The following is a 12,548-nucleotide window of genomic DNA, read 5'->3' as shown; positions in this document are numbered from 1 at the left end:
TCCCTTAAAGTGTACCTGTCGTCCACAAATCCTTTTTATTAACAGAGATAATACCATTATATGTATATTTGTAATATACATTGGTTAAAAAATATGTATATTTTTGTCCCTGCAGCTATTGCCTGCGTGTCTCTATTAGGAGTCCATATACAGTAAGTGTGGGTGGACAAGCAGGGCTCTGTACACTGAGGACAAGCAGGGCTCTGTACACTGAGGACAAGCAGGGCTCTGTACCTGAGGACAAGCAGGGCTCTGTACACTGAGGACAAGCAGGGCTCTGTACACCGAGGACAAGCAGGGCTCTGTACACTGAGGACAAGCAGGGCTCTGTACACTGAGGACAAGCAGGGCTCTGTACACTGAGGACAAGTGGGGCTCTGTACACCGAGGACAAGCAGGGCTCTGTACACTGAGGACAAGCAGGGCTCTGTACACTGAGGACAAGCAGGGCTCTGTACCTGAGGACAAGCAGGGCTCTGTACACTGAGGACAAGCAGGGCTCTGTACACTGAGGACAAGCAGGGCTCTGTACACTGAGGACAAGTGGGGCTCTGTACACCGAGGACAAGCGGGGCTCTGTACACTGAGGACAAGCAGGGCTCTGTACCTGAGGACAAGCGGAGCTCTGTACACTGAGGACAAGCAGGGCTCTGTACACTGAGGACAAGCAGGGCTCTGTACACTGAGGGCAAGCAGGGCTCTGTACACTGAGAACAAGCAGGGCTCTGTACACTGAGGACTAGCAGGGCTCTGTGCAGTGAGGACAAGCAGGGCTCTGTGCACTGAGGACAAGCAGGGCTCTGTGCACTGAGGACAAGCAGGGCTCTGTGCACTGAGGAAAAGCAGGGCTCTGTGCACTGAGGACAAGCAGGGCTCTGTACACTGATGACAAGCAGGGCTCTGTACACTGAGGGCAAGCAGGGCTCTGTACACTGAGAACAAGCAGGGCTCTGTACACTGAGGACAAGCAGGGCTCTGTGCACTGAGGACAAGCAGGGCTCTGTGCACTGAGGACAAGCAGGGCTCTGTACACTGAGGACAAGCAGGGCTCTGTGCACTGAGGACAAGCAGGGCTCTGTACACTGAGGACAAGCAGGGCTCTGTACACTGAGGACATGCCTATGGGTAGGGTCACACGTGCCGTATTTTACTGCGTATCTGCTGCTGCGTATTTTCCTACCCTTAGAAGTCAATGGGTCAATCAGCTGCGTATTTTGCTACCATTACCTTCAATGGGTATGAAAATAAGCAGCAGCAAATACACAGCAAAAAAAAGGCACATGTGACCCTGCCTTTAAAATCAACTGGTGCCAAAAAGTTAAACAGATTTGTTAAATCACTTCACTATTAAAAAACCTTAATCCTTCCAGTTCTTATCAGCTGCTGTATGCTCCACAGGAAGTTCTTTTCTTTTTGAAAAATTTTTCTGTCTGACCACAGTGCTCTCTGCTGACACCTCTGTGCATGTCAGGAACTGTCCAGAGTAAAAGCAAATCCCCATAGCCAATCTATCCTGCTCTGGAAAGTTCCTGACACGGGGAGAGGTGTCAGCAGAGAGCACTGTGGTCAGACTGGAAAAGAAATTCAAAAAGAAAAGAACTTCCTCTGTAGTATGCAGCAGCTGATAAGTACTGGAAGGATTAAGATTTTTAAATGGAAGTCATTTACAAATCTGTTTAACTTTTTGGCACCAGTAGATTTAAAAAAAAAGATTTTTTTCCACCGGAGTCCACTTGGAAGCTGTAGCATATAATAAAAATATAATAATAATAATATAATGATACTTGTATAATAGACATTACTAGTAAATTGAGCAAGCAGCCAGGGATAACTGATATTAGTCATATCTAATGTCCTATGTAATGAATACATAACTACAAAATCCCTTTATTAATAAACACAAAGGAAACAAAAGCGATGAAACCCTGCGAGCTCTGTACACAAAGTATCATGAAAACAAACAGCGCAACCACATTTTGTCCTCGAACCGCCTCTACCTGGTTCGCCCTCAGCCTTCCCATTGTCTGGTATGTCTGGACTAGGTACAGACATCCTTGTTGTATGGTGCCCATAGCATTCAGAGGCTGGATATTCACTCGTATAAAAAACGTCTTATAAAACCCACTTGGCACGCGGGCGCACAAGGTACAACGTTCAGCACTTCACTCATCCTTGCAAACGGTTGTCGGAATTATTTATTAATTTTTATAGCATAATGTAAATTTGCAAAAACAGGTCCGACCTTTCACCCACTTCCCTATGACATGCTCCAGTGCTGAGACAGTGACAGATGGGGCTGCCTGTAACGCTGACACCTGGAGTCAGCAAAAATGCAAGAAAAGAACACACACTCAGGGACTTAAAGGGTTACTCTGGTGGTAAAAAATTTTTTTTTGTAAATCCACTGGCTCCAGAAAGTTAAACAGATTTGTAAATGACTTATATAAAAAAATAAAATAAAAATAAAAATCTTAATCCTTCCAATACTTATCTGCTTAGCTGCTGTATGCTCCACAGGAAGTTCTTTTCTTTTTGAATTTCTTTTCTACTGGTGCCTCTGTTCGTGTCAGGAACTGTCCAGAGCAGGATGGGTTTACAGTTCCTGACGTGGACAAAGGTGGTCAGACTGAAAAGAAATTCAAAAAGAAAAGAACTTTCTGCAGAGCATATAGCAGCTGATAAGTACTGGAAGGATAAAGATTTTTTTTTTAAATAGAAGTCATTTAGAAATCTGTTTAACTTTCTGGCACCAGTTGATTTAAAAAAAAAAAAATGTTTTGCACCAGAGTACCCTTTTAAGCAGTGTTTTTCTAGCCAGTGTGCCTCCAGCTGTTGCAAAACTACAACGCCCAGCATGCCCGGACAGCCGTTGGCTGTCCGGGCTTGCTGGGAGTTGTAGTTTTGCAACAGCTGGAGGCACACTGTTTGGGGAACACTGAACTAAAGTCTTTCTTCTCACCGATCTGAACTCCTACGCTCAGTACCCAAAAACACATGCATAAACAGGTGCACATAGTTCCTGATACATTGTCATAGGCCATGTAAGGGCGGGTTCACACCACGATTTTGCTATACGGTTTCATAAAAAAACAAAACAAAAAAAAAAACGTATGCAACCGTACAAAAAAACGTGCCCATAGACTTCCCATTCAAAACCGTTTGCACTATAATGTATACGATTGTCTGCGTTTTTCAAACCATATGGTTTTTAACTTTTTTTTTTTTCCGGAAAGAAAACCGTAGCCTACCAGGGTTTTTGGTCCGGGTGAAAAACCGTATTAAACCGTATACGTTTATTTTTTTTACATGGGAGTCAATGGGAACCGTACAGAACTGTATGTGCGTACGGTTCCATTCGGTTTTCATCATACGATTTTTTTTACTTTGCACAGTTTTTTTTTTCTTGGAATTTCAATCAAACAAGTGAAACTTTATTCATAATGGAGAGAAAAGTTAAAAACGTATACGTTTTTTTTCTTAAAAAACAGATGCAATCGGACATCATTTTTCAAACCGCATACAGATAAAAATTTGTACACACGTTTTGATACAGTTTAGTCCGGTTTTGAGGAATCCGTTTTTTCAATTAAAAACCTGATACAGGAACCGTATAGCAAAATCGGGGTGTGAACCGAGCCTAAGAAGGATTTAGCTGGATCATGCCTTACCAGCAAAGGGAAGAATGTTACCAATAATTCCAAAAATCAGATGTTGGAGCTTTAAGGCTATGTTCACATGCTGGAATGTCCGCACGGAGAATCTCAGTGCGGACACTCCGTAAACTGCGGGCGCGCTAGGACTGCACAGGAATGTGCCGTCTCATAGACGGCTATGCATTCCGCGCGGAGTCCTAAGGAAGAAGGAACATGTTCGTTCATTTTGCAGATACGGAAATCCGAATTTCTGTCCTGGAAACGCGTGGCACGGTAATTCCGCTGTGTGTACAGCGCAGCACAATCCCGTTGAATTTAATGGGACTCTGCTGCAGCGGAATCTTTGTGCCGAATTCCAATGCGGAGAATCGGGCATGGAAATTCCGAAGTGTGAACATGGCCTGTGTTTCTTTCTGCTAAACAAATGAATGTGTGTGTACACAGTGACCCCCCCCCCCCCCCGACCTACGATGGCCCCGACATACGATCATTTCAAGATACGATGGCCTCTCAGAGGCCATCACATGTTGAAGGCAGCATCAACATACGATGCTTTTGTATGTCGGGGCCATCGCATAAACGGCTATCCGGCAGCGCAGACTGCTTCAGCTGCCACCGGATACCCGTTTACGGTGCGCCGTGTGGTTCGGTGACGATCACTTACCTGTCCTCGGGGCTCCGGAGCGTCCTCTTCGGGATCCCCTGCATTGTCGGCGCTCTCCATCGTCGCCATCACGTCGCTGCGCACGCCGTCCCGTCATCCAATAGGAGCAGCCTGCGTAATGACGTGATGGCGGCGACGTAAGAGCGAGGATGCCGGGGAAGCAGAGGCCTTGCTGGAGTGTCGGGGACACCTCGGGGACGCGGCGACAGCGATGGACGGCGACATCCAGGGCAGCGGTGACGAGCGGTGACAGTCCGGAGCGGCAGGGAAAGGTGAGTACATTCTTTAATACCAGTGGTCTTCAACCTGCAAACCTCCAGATGTTGCAAAACTACAACTCCCAGCATGCCGTTGGCTGTCCGGACATGCTGGGTGTTATAGTTTTGCAACAGCTGGAGGCACACTGGCTAGAAAAACTCTGCTTAAAAGGGTACTCTGGTGCAAAACATTTTTTTTAAATCAACTGGTGCCTGAAAGTTAAACAGATTTCTAAATGACTTCTATTTAAAAAAAAATCTTTATCCTTCCAGTACTTATCACCTGCTATATGCTCCACAGAAAGTTCTTTTCTTTTTGAATTTCTTTTCAGTCTGACCACCTTTGTCCATGTCAGGAACTGCAAACCTATCCTGCTCTGGACAGTTCCTGACACGAACAGAGGCGTCAGTAGAAAAGAAATTCAAAAAGAAAAGAACTTCCTGTGGAGCATACAGCAGCTGATAAGTATTGGAAGGATTAATATTGGGTGTTGTAGTTTTGCAACATCTGGAGCTCCGCAGGTTGTAGACCAATGTCCTATACTTTACATTGCACGGATCCCTCAACATGCGATGGTTTCAACAAACAATGGTCTATTTGGAACGGATTACCATCGTATGTTGAGGGACCACTGTATATATATTGATATATAAAGGCACATTGATAAAGGCACATTGCCGAAACGTTGCACTTGTACACTTGGGGGGGATTTATCAACGGATTCATGTGTCTTTTATTGCATATGTTTGGCGCATTTTTTTGGTGCAGTGTGTTTTTGTGCCAAAGTTTGGCGCATTCTCTCCACTGTCATTGTGTAAACTTGCTAGGATTTTGACGGTCCTGTTTATGATTTCTTCAATTTATCATTGGCGCCAATTGTACTTTGGCGCTAATTTGAAGTTTTTTGACGCATGTATTAATAATATTCTGACACAGAAAACTCACATACCAAAGGAAGAATATGGTATGTGCCAAAGTTACTAAAGGACATGCGCCAAAGAGTAAAAAAAAAGGGTAAAAAGAAACTGACAACAGGTAAAATGATAAATACCCCCCATCTCTACCCCCTGTGTATAGTCTTCACATATGGCAGAAAAAGACTGTAGATTTTAGGGCATGCTGCAGGTTTAGGGTAGAGTCACACGTGCCGTATTTTGTTACTGCGTATGTTTCTACCCATTGAAGTCAACGGATAGCAAAATCAGCTGCGCATGTCGCTAACCATTGACTTCAATAGGTAGGAAGATACACAGCAGCAAAACGCATAGCTATTGGGGGTGCAGATGAAGCAGGGGGGGGGGCCTAAGGGGGCCCCAAGCACATCTGCCCCATAAGATACCAGTATGGGGCACTGCTGTAGATTTTGCATACAACTAACAGTGTCAATGATACATTACAAGCTGCTGCCAACAGACAATCACATCTAAGAGAATTTATAACCATTTATTGTGATTTGACTGTAAGAAAACAGACATGTTACTAAGAAGACGCAGGTAAGTCACATAGGTACAGGACTAGTATTATGGCCAATGCTGGTAATGTTGGCTGACATGTCGGGGCCATAGCGTGCCGCAGGTCGTATCGTCACCACGTCCAAATCATTAGATGAAATGTTGCAGTGCGATACTGCGAGCCACATGGTACACAACCAAAGTGCAATGTATAGTGTGGGGGGCTATGTGATTATACTGTGGGGGGCTCTGCATGTCATTATACTGTGAGGGGGCTATATACATAAGTATACTGTAGGGGGCTCTGCATGTCATTATACTGTGAGGGGGCTATATACATAAGTATACTGTGGGGGGCTCTGCATGTCATTATACTGTGGGGGGCTATATACATAAGTATACTGTGGGGGGCTCTGCATGTCATTATACTGTGAAGGGGCTATATACATAAGTATACTGTAGGGGGCTCTGCATGTCATTATACTGTAAGGGGGGGCTATATACATAAGTATACTGTGGGGGGCTCTGCATGTCATTATACTGTGAGGGGGCTATATACATAAGTATACTGTGGGGGGCTCTGCATGTCATTATACTGTGAGGGGGGCTATATACATAAGTATACTGTGGGGGGCTCTGCATGTCATTATACTGTGAGGGGGGCTATATACATAAGTATACTGTGGGGGGCTCTGCATGTCATTATACTGTGAGGGGGCTATATACATAAGTATACTGTGGGGGGCTCTGCATGTCATTATACTGTGAGGGGGGCTATATACATAAGTATACTGTTGGGGGCTCTACATGTAGTTGTTATACTGTGAGGGGGGCTATGTGATTACACTGTAGGGGGCTCAGCATGTCATTATGCTGTGAGGGGGCTATATACATAAGTATACTGTGGGGGGGCTCTACATGTAGTTGTTATACTGTGAGGGGGCTATATACATAAGTATACTGTGGGGGGCTCTACATGTAGTTGTTATACTGTGAGGGGGCTATATACATAAGTATACTGTGGGGGGCTCTACATGTAGTTGTTATACTGTGAGAGGGGGTCTGTATGTGATTATGCTGTGGGGGTGGGGGGCTGTGTATGTGATTATATTGTGCGGAGGGGGGGGGCTATGTATGTTATTATTTATAAAACTTACCAGGAAAGGTTAAGGATAGACACTTGGCTGAGAAATAAAAAAGTGATTGTATACGTCAGGCAACCACCACCAGCTTCAGCTATCAACAGTGTCGGCAGCAAATAGATCCGACAGGTTATGTTCACACAGGAGATTCCATGCGGACGTTCCCCTGACAGCATGTTCTGCCGGTTCTAGGACTGCTGGGGAGCGAGTTGTCTCATGGACGGCAATGCATTTCCGTGCGGAGTCTGCTGAAAGAACAGACATGCCTTTTCTTATTTCTGCTCCAGAGGTTTTCGCTGTGGAAATTCTGCTAAATCAATGGGACTCTGCTGCTGCGGAATCTCCACATTGGACTCTGCACGGAAATTCACTCGTGTGAACATAGCCTTAAAGGGGTACTCCCTAGACATCTTATCCCCTATCCAAAAGGCCCTGCCTCTGGGGATCCCTGGGATCTCTGTGCTGCACCCGACATTCGTTTAGAGCATCAGGTTCAGTGCCGGAGGCTCGTGATGTCACAGCCGCGCCCCCTCAATGCAAGTCTATGGGAGGGGGCGTGGCGTTAGAAGCCTCCGCCCCGCATCGCCAGTCATTTGGTATAGAGTAAATTTCGCTCGGTGCACTAGATGTCTGGGTTGCCACATTCGAGATACTTTGCATAGGGGATAAGATGTCTAGAGGCGGAGTACCCCTTTAAGCTCCCAGGCTCTGCTGTTCCTGTAACTCCTACAACAGTGTTTTGCAACAGCTGGAGGCACACTGTTTGGAAAACACTGTCCTACAAAATAAACATAGATATAGACAGTATTTGGGCAGCTGTGCTGTATTATAGATGATATATACTCATCATATACTGTGTTCTGTATTATAGATGCTATATACTCATATACTGTGTGCTGTATTATAGATGATATATACTCATCATATACTGTGTTCTGTATTATAGATGCTATATACTCATATACTGTGTGCTGTATTATAGATGCTATATACTCATATACTGTGTGCTGTATTATAGATGCTATATACTTATATACTGTGTGCTGTATATAGATGATATATACTCATATACTGTGTGCTGTATTATAGATGATATATACTCATCATATACTGTGTGCTGTATTATAGATGCTATATACTCATATACTGTGTGCTGTATATAGATGATATATACTCATCATATACTGTGTGCTGTATAGAGATGCTATATACTCATATACTGTGTGCTGTATTATAGATGATATATACTCATCATATACTGTGTGCTGTATTATAGATGCTATATACTTATATACTGTGTGCTGTATATAGATGATATATACTCATATACTGTGTGCTGTATTATAGATGATATATACTCATCATATACTGTGTGCTGTATTATAGATGATATATACTCATATACTGTGTGCTGTATTATAGATGATATATACTCATCATATACTGTGTGCTGTATTATAGATGCTATATACTCATATACTGTGTGCTGTATTATAGATGTTATGTGTGCTGTATTATAGATGTTATATACTCATATACTGTGTGCTGTATATAGATGATATATACTCATATACTGTGTGCTGTATTATAGATGATATATACTCATCATATACTGTGTGCTGTATTATAGATGCTATATACTCATCATATACTGTGTGCTGTATTATACATGCTATATACTCATATACTGTGTGCTGTATTATAGATGCTATATACTCATCATATACTGTGTGCTGTATTATAGATGATATATACTCATCATATACTGTGTGCTGTATTATAGATGCTATATACTCATATACTGTGTGCTGTATTATAGATGCTATATACTCATATACTGTGTGCTGTATTATAGATGATATATACTCATATACTGTGTGCTGTATTATAGATGATATATACTCATATACTGTGTGCTGTATTATAGATGCTATATACTCATATACTGTGTGCTGTATTATAGATGATATATACTCATATACTGTGTGCTGTATATAGATGATATATACTCATATACTGTGTGCTGTATTATAGATGTTATATACTCATATACTGTGTGCTGTATATAGATGATATATACTCATATACTGTGTGCTGTATTATAGATGATATATACTCATATACTGTGTGCTGTATTATAGATGCTATATACTCATATACTGTGTGCTGTATTATAGATGATATATACTCATCATATACTGTGTGCTGTATTATAGATGCTATATACTCATCATATACTGTGTGCTGTATTATAGATGCTATATACTCATCATATACTGTGTGCTGTATTATACATGATATATACTTATATACTGTGTGCTGTATTATAGATGATATATACTCATATACTGTGTGCTGTATTATAGATGATATATACTCATATACTGTGTGCTGTATTATAGATGATATATACTCATAATATACTGTGTGCTGTATTATAGATGATATATACTCATAATATACTGTGTGCTGTATTATAGATGCTATATACTCATCATATACTGTGTGCTGTATTATAGATGATATATACTCATCATATACTGTGTGCTGTATTATAGATGATATATACTCATATACTGTGTGCTGTATTATAGATGATATATACTCATCATATACTGTGTGCTGTATTATAGATGATATATACTCATCATATACTGTGTGCTGTATTATAGATGATATATACTCATATACTGTGTGCTGTATTATAGATGATATATACTCATAATATACTGTGTGCTGTATTATAGATGCTATATACTCATCATATACTGTGTGCTGTATTATAGATGATATATACTCATAATATACTGTGTGCTGTATTATAGATGATATATACTCATCATATACTGTGTGCTGTATTATAGATGATATATACTCATCATATACTGTGTGCTGTATTATAGATGATATATACTCATATACTGTGTGCTGTATATAGATGATATATACTCATCATATACTGTGTGCTGTATTATAGATGCTATATACTCATATACTGTGTGCTGTATTATAGATGCTATATACTCATATACTGTGTGCTGTATTATAGATGCTATATACTCATATACTGTGTGCTGTATTATAGATGATATATACTCATATACTGTGTGCTGTATTATAGATTATATATACTCATATACTGTGTGCTGTATTATAGATGATATATACTCATATACTGTGTGCTGTATTATAGATGCTATATACTGTGTGCTGTATTATACATGCTATATACTCATATACTGTGTGCTGTATTATAGATGCTATATACTCATATACTGTGTGCTGTATATAGATGATATATACTCATATACTGTGTGCTGTATTATAGATGCTATATACTCATATACTGTGTGCTGTATTATAGATGCTATATACTTATATACTGTGTGCTGTATTATAGATGTTATATACTCATATACTGTGTGCTGTATTATATATGTTATATACTCATATACTGTGTGCTGTATATAGATGCTATATACTCATATACTGTGTGCTGTATATAGATGCTATATACTCATATACTGTGTGCTGTATTATACATGTTATATACTCATATACTGTGTGCTGTATATAGATGCTATATACTCATATACTGTGTGCTGTATTATAGATGATATATACTCATATACTGTGTGCTGTATATAGATGCTATATACTCATATACTGTGTGCTGTATTATAGATGCTATATACTCATATACTGTGTGCTGTATATAGATGATATATACTCATATACTGTGTGCTGTATTATAGATGATATATACTCATATACTGTGTGCTGTATTATAGATGATATATACTCATATACTGTGTGCTGTATTATAGATGATATATACTTATATACTGTGTGCTGTATTATAGATGATATATACTCATATACTGTGTGCTGTATTATAGATGATATATACTTATATACTGTGTGCTGTATTATAGATGCTATATACTCATATACTGTGTGCTGTATATAGATGCTATATACTCATATACTGTGTGCTGTATTATAGATGATATATACTCATATACTGTGTGCTGTATTATAGATGCTATATACTCATATACTGTGTGCTGTATTATAGATGCTATATACTCATATACTGTGTGCTGTATTATACATGCTATATACTCATATACTGTGTGCTGTATTATAGATGCTATATACTCATATACTGTGTGCTGTATTATACATGATATATACTTATATACTGTGTGCTGTATTATAGATGCTATATACTCATATACTGTGTGCTGTATATAGATGCTATATACTCATATACTGTGTGCTGTATTATAGATGATATATACTCATATACTGTGTGCTGTATATAGATGATATATACTCATATACTGTGTGCTGTATTATAGATGCTATATACTCATATACTGTGTGCTGTATTATAGATGCTATATACTCATATACTGTGTGCTGTATTATAGATGATATATACTCATATACTGTGTGCTGTATTATATATGCTATATACTCATATACTTTGGGTTACCAAAGAGATGCACAGTTACATCATAGATATGATATTTATATTCTGTGGGTTACATAATAAATTGTATATATTGATGCATTGTGTGCGCTCCACATGTGCTATCCTAGAATGTTACATTAAAGATTGGATATATTCATAGCTTGATACATTTTTTATGTATATTTTGATTTTTCTGCGAATGTTCATAAATATATATCTACACATGTATGATGGTGATGACAATTATAATAATAATAATAATAATTATTATTAATAATAATAATAAAAAAGTAATAATATAATAATAGTAGTAGTAGTAATAACAATCATCCCAGCTGTGATAATGTGTATATATGAGCACACAGAGATAAGCACAAGTGTCACAATGACTGCCCGGGCACATAGACTGGTATGACAAGCACTGGCAGTGCCCTCAGCAGCAGTACATGGAGCTCTACCTGGTCCCAGCTGCACAGATGGACCCTCTGGACCCTCAGGATCTCCTTGTCCATAAACAAGTTGCAGGCTCCATGATCCCCGGTGCAGCCCCGGCCGCCCTGCGGCCTCAGGTCATCCTCCTGGTCCGGCCTCATTCCCGGCTCCCGGGGTATTATCGCTCGGCTCCGGGATCATTGGGCTCTCATATACCGGCTAATTCTGGTTTACTGGGGAGAGAGAGAAAAATAGATGAGGCATCCTGGAAGCGTCTCACAAGCGCCCTCTGCTGGCCTCACCGCGCACTGACAGCCTCATGATCGCTATAGATTGTTTATTAGGGGATTGATGATAGATACATAGACAGACAGATCGATAGATACAATATGAGATAGATACACAGATCGATAGAATAGATAGATAGATAGATTGATAGAAAGAAAGGAGAAAACCGCAGCACACAAA

General features: G+C 40.2%; 1 protein-coding gene across 2 annotated transcripts in view; it reads right to left on the bottom strand.

Moving 5' to 3' along the window:
- The window catches only part of SLC16A14 (solute carrier family 16 member 14), a 56,381-nt gene extending 44,048 nt beyond the window's left edge, over positions 1–12,333 (bottom strand). Inside the window, exon 1 of one of the 2 annotated variants that reach the window (XR_008890721.1) lies at positions 12,107–12,333. The gene's annotated coding sequence lies outside the window, so the exon portion shown is untranslated. The remainder of the gene's footprint in view (positions 1–12,106) is intronic. The other variant, XM_056563113.1, reaches the window with a different exon arrangement.
- Positions 12,334–12,548: the final 215 nt, after the last annotated feature.

Source organism: Hyla sarda, chromosome 3 (assembly GCF_029499605.1).
Source record: "Hyla sarda isolate aHylSar1 chromosome 3, aHylSar1.hap1, whole genome shotgun sequence".
NCBI lineage: Eukaryota > Metazoa > Chordata > Amphibia > Anura > Hylidae > Hyla > Hyla sarda.
This window is presented reverse-complemented; position numbering and strand designations above follow the sequence as displayed.